Source organism: Rhinatrema bivittatum, chromosome 7 (genome assembly GCF_901001135.1).
Source record: "Rhinatrema bivittatum chromosome 7, aRhiBiv1.1, whole genome shotgun sequence".
Taxonomy (NCBI): Eukaryota; Metazoa; Chordata; class Amphibia; order Gymnophiona; family Rhinatrematidae; genus Rhinatrema; species Rhinatrema bivittatum.
Genome location: NC_042621.1, coordinates 275,339,304 through 275,353,659, shown reverse-complemented (window position 1 = coordinate 275,353,659; position 14,356 = coordinate 275,339,304). Strand labels below are relative to the sequence as shown.

Below are 14,356 nucleotides of genomic sequence, written 5' to 3'. Positions count from 1 at the left end.
TCAGAGCAGTAGAACATTAACTTCAAGTTTAAAACCAGCTGAGACCCATGGAACAGTCTTTGAATGGCTCATAAGGCCTCTGTCATCAGATTTACCACTTCTTGTACAATATTTACAAGAATTAATTTACAAATTTTCCCCAATTATGAATGCATCAGCCGCCAGTATCAGAAACTAGTAATGAAGGACTACACATTCTCCATTGAAAGCAGGGCTGAATTAGCCATGACATATGGGTGATGTCATCCGATGGCACCAAACAGACCCAGTTTTACTACTGAACATCTGCAGGAATTCCCGCATGTGCGCTGTCTCATAAACCTTTCAGTCTTTTTTTTTGTCCAAGCTTCTGCATGGACATCTGTCCTCTCTCTCTTAAAAGATTTTCTTTTAACTGCCTTTTGGTATTGTTTATTGATAACTTTTCCTCACTTAGTGACAAATATTCACTTTGAAAACGTATCTTAATATGTTACGATCCAAGACAAAAAAGTGTATGAAGATATTGTTCAACTACTCATGGCCAAACATAACCTGACATAGGCCCATGTTTCGGCAGAAAACACCACCTGCCTCAGGGGTCAACAATCTGAAAAAAACAATAAACAAACATCTATAATATTAAAAACAAATCCAAATCTGTAAATCTTATGTATTTGCACAAATATATCACTGTTATGATAGCTCAAACATACATATTGCTTAACTGGTGATCATCTAAAAAATGGAAGAGAGCTGCTTTATAGCAAATGGTGCTAGCCTGGATAGGTCTAGTGTTTTATGTCCTGGGTGGGGTGGGGTGGGTATGCACACTTACCTCAGGACCTGCATTCAAGTAGACACTTGAATGCTGTGGTCTCTGTAGCAGTGGCAGCGGGTATCAGTTCTTCCTTCCACAACGATCTGCTCCCTGGCAATACAAAATCAATTAAAGAGGCTAAATCCCAGGCACTGGAAATCTTCCATAAGCTAAATGAACTGGTTAGCTAGCTAGGTGAAATAAATGATGATCAAAAATTCCCTGTCTTGAATTTTTTTTAAAGGAGAATAGCATACATTCACTTGCACTAATTTTATTTATTTTTATTTACAAAATGTTTGTTTTCCACATTCATTACCAAACAAGTTGTTCGTAGCAGATCACAAGTTACAAAAACAGTCAAAAAATATTAACAAAATAAACTTCACAACAATTATTTAAAAGCATTTTCAAACTAATAAGTTTTTAAGTCTTTTCCTAAAAGATTGTAATCTTTAATCAAGTGCAAATCCAAAAGAATAGAATTCCACAGGCTAGGAACTATTTACGAAAAGGCCCACGTAGAAGTTTGCTTAAGATGCATCTCCTTACTGCCAGGAATGGATAGCAATTGCAGATTTACTGTTCACAGGTTTCGTTGAGGACAATATAACTGTACTAAAAATTTCATATATGCAGGGCATTCACTGTAAAGGATTCGATGGACCAATGTTAAAATCTTAAAATGAACTTGAAATTTAACCTGCAGCCAATGCAACCGCATTAGAACTGGCGAAATATGAGCAGACAAAAAGGGGAGGTGGCAATAACCTGTGCAGCCGCCTTCATTAGGATCTGCAATGCCCTCAAATGGCATTTCGGAAGGCCAATATCAAGGGCATTGTAGTAATCCAAATAAGATACCAGAAATGCCTGCATAATACATCTAAAATCAGTCTTTTCAATCAAATATTTCAAACATACAGCCTGGCGCGCTGTCCTCCGACCCGGGGGCTGGTCCGGAGGCCTGGACCACGCCCCTGGGCCGGTGCCACACCCCGTCCCCGAGGCGCAGCGTCATCGGGTCCCGCCCCCGGCACGCCCCCTTCCAAAAACCCCGGGACCTGCGCGCGTCCCGGGGCTCTGCGCGCGCCGGCGGCCTATGGAAGATGGGTGCGCCAGCGCGCAGGGCCCTGCTTGCGTGGATCCGGGCGGATTTGCGCGAGCAAGGCTTTTGAAATCCGCCCGTTAGAGAATAGCCACTGCCATTAGCAATGGTTACATGGAATAGACTTAGTTTTTGGGTACTTGCCAGGTTCTTATGGCCTGGATTGGCCACTGTTGGAAACAGGATGCTGGGCTTGATGGACCCTTGGTCTGACCCAGTATGGCATTTTCTTATGTTCTAATGTTCTCAATTTTCTTAATTTAAAAAAGCTTCTCTGGACAACAGTTTCTAACTGTAATCGCCTATTGAATTCCCTATCCAGAAGAACTTGTAGGTCTTGAATGGACTCAACCACTGTAACATCTGATCCACCAATTTGTAAGGATATCGATGTATTTATATCCTGCACCCAGGCAAAATGAATTAATTCAGTTTTTAACATTTACTAATAAACTATTCTTAGTCATCCACTGGGTGGTTAAATTTAGAATGTTGGTAATTGACTGCAAACTCCCTTCCTAATAATCTGCTACTGAAAACAGTAACTGTAGATCATCAGCATAACAATGAATAACAACATCCATTGACTCAAGCAGTGCACTTAGTGGCAAAAGATAGATACTAAAAAGCATTACAGATAGACAACAGCCTTGTGGATCACCATAATGCAATGGGAGCCAATCTTGATTTAAGAACATAAGAACATACCATACTGGGTCAGACCAAGGGTCCATCAAGCTCAGCATCCTGTTTCCAACAGTGGCCAATCCAGGCCATAAGAATCTGGCAAGTACCCAAATACTAAGTCTATCCCATGTTACTGTTGCTAGTAATAGCAGAGGCTATTTTTTAAGTCAACTTAATTAATAGCAGGTAATGGACTTCTCCTCCAAGAACTTATCCAATCCTTTTTTAAACACAGCTACACTAACTGCACTAACCACATCCTCTGGCAACAACTTCCAGAGGTTAATTGTGCTTTGAGTGAAAAAGAACTTTCTCTGATTAGTTTTAAATGTGCCACATGCTAACTTCATGGAGTGTCCCCTAATCATATTATAATTCACATTTACCCGTTCTAGACCTCTTACACAGCTTTTACTTGATAAGACTGATCCTTCAAAAAAGAAGAGAAAAATTCAGCTACCTTTCCTTCAACCCCAATTTCAGTAAGCCTAGTTAATAGTATAGAATGAGATACCGAATCAAAGGCTGTTGAAACATCAAGAAGAATCAGAACTACTTGGAGGCTGATGACGTCACAGAATGAGAAAGGAGGCGATGTCCTTTCATGGATTACAAGCTGGTTAAAAGGCAGGAAACAGAGAGTAGGATTAAATGGTCAATTTTCTCAGTGGAAAAGGGTAAACAGTGGAGTGCCTCAGGGATCTGTACTTGGATCAATGCTTTTCAATACATTTATAAATGATCTGGAAAGGAATACGACGAGTGAGGTTATCAAATTTGCAGATGATACAAAATTATTCAGAATAGTTAAATCACAAGCGGATTATGATACATTGCAGGAGGACCTTGTGAGTCTGGAAGATTGGGCATTCAAATGGCAGATGACATTTAATGTGGACAAGTAAAAGGTGTTGCATATAGGGAAAAATAACCCTTGCTGTAGTTACAAGATGTTAGGTTCCATATTAGGAGCTACCACCCAAGAAAGAGATCTAGGCATCATAGTGGATAATACTTTGAAATCGTCGTCTCAGTGTTTCTGCAGCAGTCAAAAAAGCAAACAATGTTAGGAATTATTAGGAAGGGAATGGTTAAAAAAAAATGGAAAATGTCATAATGCCTCTGTATCGGTCAATTGTGAGACCGCCCCTTGAATACTGTGTACAATTCTGGTCGCCACATCTCAAAAAAGATATAATTGTGATGGAGAAGGTACAGAGAAGGGTTACCAAAATGATAAGGGGAATGGAACACCTCCCCTATGAGGAAAGATTAAAGAGGTTAGGACTTTTCAGCTTGGAGAAGAGACAGCTGAGGGGGGGATATGATAGAGGTGTTTAAAATTATGAGAGGTCTAGAACCGGGTAGATGTGAATCGGTTATTTACTCTTTCGGATAATAGAAAGATTAGGGGGCACTCCATGAAGTTAGCATGTGGCACATTTAAAACTAATCGGAGAAAGTTCTTTTTTACTCAATGCACAATTAAGCTCTGGAATTTGTTGCCAGAGGATGTGGTTAGTGCAGTTAGTGTAGCTGGATTTTAAAAAGGTTTGGATAAGTTCTTGGAGGTGAAGTCCATTAACTGCTTTTAATTAAGTTGACTTAGGGAATGGCATCTGATATTACTGGCATCAGTAGCATGGAATAGACTTAGTTTTTGGGTACTTGCCAGGTTCTTATGGCCTGGATTGGCCACTGTTGGAAACAGGATGCTGGGCTTGATGGACCTTTGGTCTGACCCAGTATGGCATGTTCTTATGTTCTTAAATCAAGATTGGCTCCCATTGCATTATGGTGATCCACAAGGCTGTTGTCTATCTGTAATGCTTTTTAGTATCTATCTTTTGCCACTAAGTGCACTGCTTGAGTCAATGGCATGTTCTTATGGATGATCTTAGTGTTTGGGTACTTGCCAGGTTTTTGTGGCCTGGTTTTGCCTCTGTTGGAAACAGGATACTGGACTTGATGGACCCTTGGTCTGTCCCTGTATGAAAATTTCTTATGTTCTTATGAGATGGCCACATGAATCTGAGTTCCAGTTTCCCCCAAGCCTTTATTATTAGAATCACCGCCCATCCTTCACAGTTGTAGCTATTTTTTACATCAGACTGATAGATTCCAAGCTGCCAATGGCTTTGAAGAAAAAAGGGCTTGATTTCAAGCAATTCTCTTATGTTAAAGCCTCTTTAGACCCCCGAGGGGCATGGAGGAGTGGAGGAAGCTGCAGATCGTTTTGTGCCAGCTATGAAGGACCACCTGGGTAATGGAGCAACAGTGGCGAACCTGAATGATCTGCCTACAAGAGATGAGTTTCGGCAACGGTTTTGCGATTTACACAAAGACATGCGAGATACTAAGCAAGAACTGGTTTGTATGATAGCTGATATGAAGGAAGAAATGTCTGATATCGGGTAGAGACTTGATGACTGTGATGTAAGCTTGGAAGCACAAGCTGAAAAAACTGGGAAATTACAAAAGCAATGCTGCCAACTATCTTAGATAATATGGGCCTTCAAGCTAAAATTGAGAATTTGGCGAACCAAAATTGCAGATTAAATTTCCATTTCCGGGGAATACCTGAGTCTGATGATTACAACAATTTCCAAGTGGTGATGCAGTGACTGTGCTTTTTTCCTGGGACAAAATAGAGACTGAGTCACCAATAGCAGATTCAGTAGTGGAAATCAAAAGGGCACCTAGAACGCTAGGCCCTAAGGTGGGGAACAAACACTGCAATGATATCATTTGCTTCCACCGTTTCTTTATTAAGGAGAGAGTGTTCGCTGTGGCATAGAAGCAACTGTCGTGGCTTTGGGAGTCACATACTATTTCAGTGTTTGCAGATCTCTCCCTGGTTACCATCAGGAAAAGAATGGACTTCAGGGAAATAACTGCAGCATTGCATAAGGAGGGGATTCGTTATTGCTGGTTATTGCCCTTTGGTTTAGCGATGACTATCCGGGACACAACTTCTAAAGTGAAGGCCATTGACAAAGTGGAGGCCATTTTGCACGATGCAGGCATAGTGGTCAAGAATGCAGCTGCCCAGAAAAATACAACAGCCATGCCGAGAGAGAACACCCCGTAATGGGAAAGAGTGGGGAAAGGAGGTCAGAGCCTGAAAAGGCATTTGAGAGACTCCTTTTCCTCCAAAGACAGTAGCAAATGATGAACTGGGTTACTCATAATTCCTTACAGTCCTATTTTATGGTTTCTTGGATGTTAATGGAGCCTGGAAAGACCCCCATGGAGCTGCTCTTTGGCATACAAAACTTGATTGTGTGGTCGATTTTTACTAATTATGTGTGGGGGGGGGGTGTTTTAATTTGTTCATCTCGGAGGAGATCAGATTGCATTCTGAGATCCAGGATGTGGGGGTTTCCATTGTGCTTCTGCAAGAAACTCGTCTTAAACAATACTGTGAACACCTTTTAGCATGGCCTACTTTCCCTAATCGTTTCTTTGCAGCAACCTCTAAATCTGAGAAATATGTGGGAGTGGGAATCCTATTTCATCTATATAAATAAAAATGTTAAATAGTTTGGACAAAATCACTAATCTCAGAAACCACTGAACCGATTGCTTTCAAATTTGGACACAATTTGGACACAACCTTCATTACAGATATGTCACACCTGTGACAGGTAAAATAGGTTTAAAAATTTTTTTGAGAAAACAGCGACAGCTGCTGGACGTAAGCACCATCTGTTACACCTTGCACTAACACACGCTACACTAATCATTTCGCCAGTCCAGGTCCACGTTTCACTTCCATTTTAACACATTCGCGCACTTTTTTCCCTGGAAGATAACTATTTCCTTTACAGATAAAATACACCCACCACCCTCCTCACACCCCCCACACACATGCCAAATTGATTTACTTCCCACAGCCTCCCAACACACACAAAACCACCCTCCTCACACCCCCCACACACATGCCAAATTTATTTACTTCCCAGGCCCTCACAACACACACAAAACCACCCTCCTCACACCCCCCACACACATGCCAAATTTATTTACTTCCCACAGCCTCCCAACACACACAAAACCACCCTCCTCACCCCCCCCCCCACACACATGCCAAATTTATTTACTTCCCAGGCCCTCACAACACACACAAAACCTGACAGAAGTCCGGGAGGCTCCAATGGGAGCCCAGGACTGGTCCGGGACACATCTCCTGCACTACGGCCGTCGGCTGCCAGCAATCAACATGGCGCCGACGGCCCTTTCCCTTACTATGCCACTCGGGGACATCAATGGCGGCAGTAGCCCATGTGACATAGTAAGGGCGAGGGCCCCTTGGCGCCATTTTCAGGACTGGCAGCCGGCAGACCTTTGCCCTTACTATGTCAGAGGACCTGCGCTGCCATTGCTCCACCCCACTGACATAGTAAGGGCAAAGGGCTGTCGGAACCCGTTTCAGTGCTTGCAGCCGACGGACCAACACCAATACATCGCTCCCGGACCGCTCCTGAACGCCCGCTCCACCGACTGACATTTTTATCAGGTCTCGGGGGGGTCTGGAGGGTAGGGGGTAGTAACGAATTTATTGCGAACATCTTGGGGAGGGGTCACGAGGGGGGGGACAGGTTTCATTCATTCAGCAACTCTGGGGGGGGCGGGGGGGCTACTGTTTTTCGCAGGGCTGGGGAAGGGGGGACAGGAGAGTGTGGGGTGGTTAGTTTAAGAGAACGTTTCTCATAGGGTTGTTTTTTGGGGGAAGGGGGAGGTTCACACACAAATACATATACTAAACTTGCACGATCTCGGGAACGCACCAAAATAGCCCTCCCCAGACCACAAAACAAATTTGGAAGTGCAAATTTGATAGGGCACTCCCCTATTTGGCTACAAAACGCGCACAGACGCCCAGGGACAGACCACATGTAGCACCAACAATTTTAATTTCCCAGGTCTTGGGAGGGGGCAGGAGGGTGGGGGGTTCCCACAGAAATAGAAAGACAAAGGTTTTCTGATCTGAAGGGTAGGCAATAGGCGGGGGGAGGTGACAGTGAGGGGAGGGAGAATGAGGGGGGAGGTGAGTGTCAGGGGAGGGAGAATGAGGGGAGAAGTGAGTGTGAGGGGAGAGAGTTGGAGTGGGGACAGGGGAGGGAAGGGGGGGTGAGTGACTAAGGGGGAGGAGGATGAGTGACTGAGGTAAATGAGCAAGGGGGAGGGAGGGTAAAGAACCTGACTCTGCCACTGCAACGCGTGGCCGGGTACCGCTAGTAAGATTTATGAATGTTGAATTAAGATAAGTCATGCAGACCCACATGGTAGATTTCTTTTGGTAAAATTTGAAGCTGGGGGTGAAGTGTATTCTTTGCTACATGTGTACGACCCTAATACATGCAGAGCACCTTTTTTTGATGCTATTGGTGCGCTTTTGAATTCGGAAAGGGAGGGTCATCTGATTGTTGTTGGGGATTTCAATGTAACTCTGATACTACAGTTAGACAACTTGGGAGGGAGGGTGCGGCTTAGATACCAATAAGCAAAGGGCCCATCTTAAACGCTTAATGAAGCGATGGGTTATTATTTATGGTTGGAGACATCGTTCCCCTCATGCACAGAATAATTCATTTTATTCAAGCCCTACTCCTGGATTGATTTTTTTTTATAGTGGACAAGGTAATGCTTAATCAGATTTCTAATGCTGAGATCGGATTAATCACATCATCAGACCATGCCCCTATTTGATTAGATTTGCAGTGTCGGATACCGGAAAAAGGTATTGGAAACTCAATGATACTTTAGTGGCAGATGAGGCCTTTTGCTCACAACTTGCCAATGACGTTAGAGAATATGTGAACAATAATGATCTGGGGGACACTAATCCTTCTCTTATTTATTTATTTAAGTGTTTTATATACAGTCATTCCATATGAAAATCACTAGTTCATAACGGTGTACATGATTGACACATAAATAAATGATGATATACAGTGGAAGCCATACATCCATATAGGAAGTAAACTAGGTAAGCATTTAGAGGCAAAGACAGATCAAATAAAGGACAACATAATTGGGTTATAGGGGGGTTACGATAAGGGGGGGTATTGTTCAGATCAAATAAAACTAGGTAAGCATTTAGAGGCAAAGACAGATCAAATAAAGGACAACATAATTGGGTTATAGGGGGGTTACGATAAGGGGGGGTATTGTTCAGAGCATATTTGAATATCTGGCTCATGGTGAACTGGAGGATTCTGATATTCCATAGGCGTTTTTTGAAAAGCCAAGTTTTCAACTTGCTCTTAAATTTTTTATTGTCCATTATAGTTCGCATGTAAGGGCAAATCTTTTCCCAACTTCATCCCCCACTAATGCTTCCATTCAGTCCAGGTAAACTTACAAGTGATATGCTTTCCCACATATTAGTCAGGCAATTTCGTTAAAAAAAAAAAAAAAGCCATTTCGTCACATAAAACACTGTTTTACTTGTGGAAATGCTTTTGAAATGTACCCTTCCTAAAAACTATCATGCTAATTTTAAAATGAGTGTGTGTGCCCATACATGCACGTATCAGCACGCGAGCAGAAATATGCTGGAATTTTAAATCATCTGTGCACGTGTGCATATGATTTAAAATATACCTCCTGCACATAAGTATCCTCCTAATTTTTAGAGGTTATTTGAGCAAACCGGCTTTGTGTATCTTCCATGGGACTTTTCCGGCTTTAACGCGCGTACATAAGTGGATTTTAAAACATGCTTGCATGAGGGACATTCCCAGTTTTTCCAATCAGCCCACCAGTTTGCCCAGTCAATCTTGAGGTCATCCAGATCCCTCTGGTTCTTCATCCTGCACGCCCCCCAGACTTTCTCCTCATCAAGAGCAGCAGTAAAGTTACATGGCTAACAATCTGCCTCACACTGCAGCCTCCAGTTTTAAAATACAGAGTTACAAACGTAAGTGTTGGTCCCATCCCAGTACGCCCATGCCCTGTCCCTTTCTGACACCCCCTCTCCCTTTTTTGCTCGTGCATGTGCTTATATGCACATAAATTGCAGCTTTTAAAATCTACATTGCTCGCATGCAACCCACATACATTCTTATATTGGCATTTTAGTGCCAGCATTGCTTTTAGAATCGACCTCCTATATGTATTCTAACATTAAACACAAACAATTCTCATCATTCTACATAAACATGCTCACCTAACTATCACTGCTTACATAATAATTACACATTCGCTTCAAAATACTGTGTACATTTTTTAATAAAATGACGGCACCCAATCTCAAGTTTCAAAAAAGTGCAGTCTATCGCATACCATTGTTATTACATGAACGATGTCACAAAAAAAAGTGACAACAGCTTATTCCATGATGACGACCATCATCATCATCATCATTGTTTATTTATTACTCTTCCAGCATATAAGCGTTCATAGCATGTTACAGAAAGTGACGGTAAAGCTTTAAGGTTTGACCTGATATGTGACACCGGCTCAGTAACCAGTGCCAGTTACCCGCCTCGTATTATATCCCACTTAATTCTTGGCAGTCGGCACCGATCACGTCTCCTCCTCTTTTTAGCTAAGATCAAAAGTAGGATCTGAATCTCAAGCTGACAGCAGTCCAACTTTGGGGGAGGAGGGGGATTAATGCCCCGTTGGGGCACAAAAAAATGTTACAGCCATAGTCAAAGCAAGGAAGATTAAACCTCCTGCTTCAAAAATAAGACCTGTCCCCCGTCTCATCCTGAACTTTGTTCCAATAAAGCCATATGCTACAGTTCTAATTGTTAGGCTTATTTTCAGAAATGCTATGAATAGAAAAAGCCTGGTTCCTGGGGGGGAGATTTCTCAGTATTACACTGTACTGTACTTCATCGCATGGGCCAAATTCAAGCAGTTGTGGTCAATATTTACATCTCCTTGATATGCACTGGGAAAAGCCAAAGAGGTTAATCGGATTAACTGCTTCAGCTTTCTCCAGAGCATAGGTCTCATATGGCTATCACAGGTTGAAACAGAGCCAGGAAGTCATTCTGTGATGCAACAAATTCCAAATAAAGAAATGTAGTTGTTGAAATAGCCCGAGGTCTTCTTTTTTTTGTTTATTTGTTCTGATCCAGCAGTTTCCTCCTGCTCCAGCTCAGTTAGAGCCAAGGCTGGGATCCTGGTACAATGAGCCTTCATTTGCAACTACCTAGGGATTTTTTTTTTTTCCTATTTTAGATCCCCTCCCAATTTATTGTAGTCCAGACATTGCAGCGCCAATACTCAGCCAGGGGCCGTGCACGAGGCCTCCTTCCAGAACCCTGAGATCATGGGCCCTGAATCCCACCAGCAGGTGCCGCCTGATGACTGACTTCCTCTCCCTGGGGGCTTCCAATGTTGCCTCTGCTGTGTCTTCAGCCCAGAGGCAGCTCATGGCAATCTGCTGCCTGAGGCGAGTGATGAGATGGTGACACCCCCCTCCCTTTTCCACACACATCCATACATGCATAAACACATATGCACTCATTCACTTCTCTCCCTCCTTCATACACACATGCACTCATTGTCTCTTCTCACCTCAATTCTCATTAGCCACAGGAGCTTCCTCTTTCCCCAGGCTCGTGGGACATGCGCGCCACTTCCTTCTCCTCCAGTAGTGTCGGCCCGCTCTGCTCTTGTTTTATTTTTGGCACGCAGCCCGACACTGTTGCTCCTCCTCCGCCTGTGTCTTCGGTTTTCTTGTTTCCAGCGGAGTAGGGCGACGCTCCCGCTCGTCTTTCTTGCTGCGCAGCACTGGGCTTCACGTTTTCTTCCAGGGGCTCGGGTGCTGATGCTCCTCCTCCTTTGAGCGTGCACTGCTCCAGGCCCTTTCTCTTCCGGCTTTCTGCAACAGGGCACCCGAAGATTTTGGGTGTTGGCCCAGAAACCCGGCAATTCATTCAGAATTCCGGAGTCTCCGAGCCAGATCCAGAGAGCTCCCAGGTATGAGTGTGAGGCAACCGCGGCAGGGGCAGGTAGTGTGAGGCAGACGCCACAGCAGCGTTCTGAGAGGGGCATTTTTGCTGCCTCAAAATTCTGCCACCTGAAGTGGCCACCTCACCCTACCGCATTATAGAACAGCCCCTGCTTCAGCCCAGGTAGCAGAGGACAAAACGGTCAAACCCAGAAGAATTTCTAATCCAATTGTGCTAATATAGGGGGTCATTTTCAAAGGAGTTACGCATGTAAATGTGACATACTATCGTAACAATTTTCAAAAGCTATTTACTCGAGTAAAGTGCACTTACTTGAGTAAATCCTATGGACAATTCAATGGCATATATTGTAGCAATTTTGAAAAGCCCACTTACTTGAGTAAAGTGTATTTACTCGAGCAAAAACCAGTTTTGCTCGAGTAAATGCTTTTTAAAATCTACCCCAAACTGAATAGTGCCAAGGCATCTACTTAGAGTTTCTGAGACACATCATGAATATCACATGCAGCTTTTCTTATATTGCACAGGAAATATCTGGCCTATTCTCAGCTCTGTCCCACAGCGATTTACTCCCACACAGTGTTTTGCACATCTCTGAATTTTGAACAACAGGGTTTAGGAGTACAAAAGTTTTATTATTAAGACTGATCAGAGGGTTGAACAATGCATGGTGGGTGCTGAACTCAAACTCAAAGTGAGAACATTGAAAATGCATGTTCAGTGGTATGAAGACAGTTAAATACTGTTTTGATTTTCTATTCATCTATTTTGCAATTTCAGTGTGATACTTCATGGACTATGCCTCTTTAATTATGAGTTTAATGTCTGTACTGTAAGTGTTCATAATTATACCACAACCCTTATCGTTCAATATAAGAATACTTGGAAACAGAGCACCATCATGCAGTTAAAGTGTGGTTTGGCACATGTTCACCTCAGATCTTGCAGCACTCTCTGGGTGGGGTGTGGCAACAATACTACCACTTAGCATTTCTGTAGCTCTATTTGAGGTATGCAGCATTTTACAAATACACACAAGGGACAGTCCCTGCTAAGTGGAATCAAAACACACAAGGCACCACAAATAAGAGGCTTTGGGAAATGTATTTATTGTAATAAAAATAATTCAAAGCAACAGGGCTATGATCAGAGGAGAGCCAGTATTTCATAGAAACATAGAAATGATGGCAAAAAAAGACCACTGGTCCGTTCAGTCTACCCACCAAACTTCCCATGGTAGTATCTGCCATGCCATGCAGGTTACCCCCATGTATCAGTCAGTTTTTCTTGATGTGCTTTGCTTATGGCCTTGGCTGTAGAAGCAGTTCTGAGTTTTTTTTCTTAATGTCTGCATCAGTACCCCGGCTGTAAAAAAAAAGTCATGACTGGTATTAGTTGTGTCCGAATACAAATTCTTCTTTCCTTCCATCCCCATCCTTCAAAGCACAGAGCGATATTGCAGTTGTATCAAAAGCATGAAGGCTTATTGGTTAAGGGTTGTAATCTCATGCCTTCTGTTAAGGGTAGTAACTGCTGCTCTGTTCAGGTTACCCTCATGCTTATCAGTTGGAGCCTTCTTTGGTTGCTTTCTGAATCCAATTCCCCTTTTTCCCTGCCATTGAAGCAGAGAGCAATGTTGGAATTGCGTCAAAAGTATCAAGGCTTATTGGTTAAGGGTAATAACCGCTGCACCAGCAAGTTACCCCCATGCACGCTTTCTTCGTTTCCTTTAGGACTTGGCTGTAGAAGCAGTCCTGTGCTTTTTCCCTTATGTCTGCATAACAGTATCCCAGACCATGAAAGTCAGAGCCCTCTGTATTCATTTGAATCCATTTCCTCTTTTCTCCCTGCCATTTAAGCATGGAACAATGTTGCAGATGCATTAAAAGCATCAAAGCATATTAGTCAAGGATAGTAATCTCCATGCCTTCTGCTAAGTGTAGTAACTGCCGTACTAGCAAGTTACTCCCTGCATGCTTATCTCATTTTTTATTAGAGATGAGCTTCATTTTTCTGGGTAGGGTCGGGTTTCAGTTCAGGCGCTTCGTGGGAAAACTTGTTTTCTGGCAAAAATGAAGCTGGAACCCGAAACCGGAAAAATGAATTAAAAAAAAAAAAAAAAAATCTGAATCGGAAAAAAACCCACCCCAATCCTTCAAATTTACTGTATTACAACCCCCCACCATCCCGATCCCTCCCCAAGACTTACTAAAAGCCCTGGTATTCCAGCGGGGTCCCGCGAGCGATCTCTCCCTCTGGGCTGTCGGGCCTGCTATGAATAAAAATGGCGCCGATGGTCCTTTGCCCTTACGATGTCACAGGGGCTACCGGTGCCATTGGTCAGCCCCTGTCACATGGTAGGAGCACAAGATGGCCCCCCCCCCCCCAAGACTTGCCAAAAGTCCCTGGTGGTTCAGCGGGGGTCCTGGAGCGATCTCCTTCACTCAGGCTATCGGCTGCCAGTATTCAAAATGGCGCTGATAGCCTTTGCCCTTACTATGTCACAGGGGCTACCGGTGCCATTGGTCAGCCCCTGTCACATGGTAGGAGCACAAGATGGCGCCGGCCATCCATTGCTCCTACCATGTGACAGGGGCCGACCAATGGCACTGGTAGCCCCTGTGACATCGTAAGGGCAAAGGGCCATCAGCGCCATTTTGATTCGTAGCAGACCCAACAGCCTGCCGGCCCAGAGGGAGAGATCACTCGCAGGACCCCGCTGGACCACCAGGGCTTTTAGTAAGTCTTGGGGAGGGATCGGGATGGTGGGGGGGGGGGTGTTGTAATACAGTAAATTTGAAGGGTTGGGGTGGTTGGTTTTTTTTT

At 43.6% G+C, this 14,356-nt stretch overlaps 1 long non-coding RNA gene across 1 annotated transcript; it reads right to left on the bottom strand.

Moving 5' to 3' along the window:
- Positions 1-497: 497 nt before the first annotated feature.
- On the bottom strand, positions 498-11,240 carry LOC115096085. The gene is made up of 3 exons (XR_003857954.1): positions 11,133-11,240; positions 818-910; positions 498-589 (listed from the first exon to the last, which is right to left on the bottom strand). It is a non-coding gene; the product is annotated as an uncharacterized LOC115096085 (long non-coding RNA).
- Positions 11,241-14,356: the final 3,116 nt, after the last annotated feature.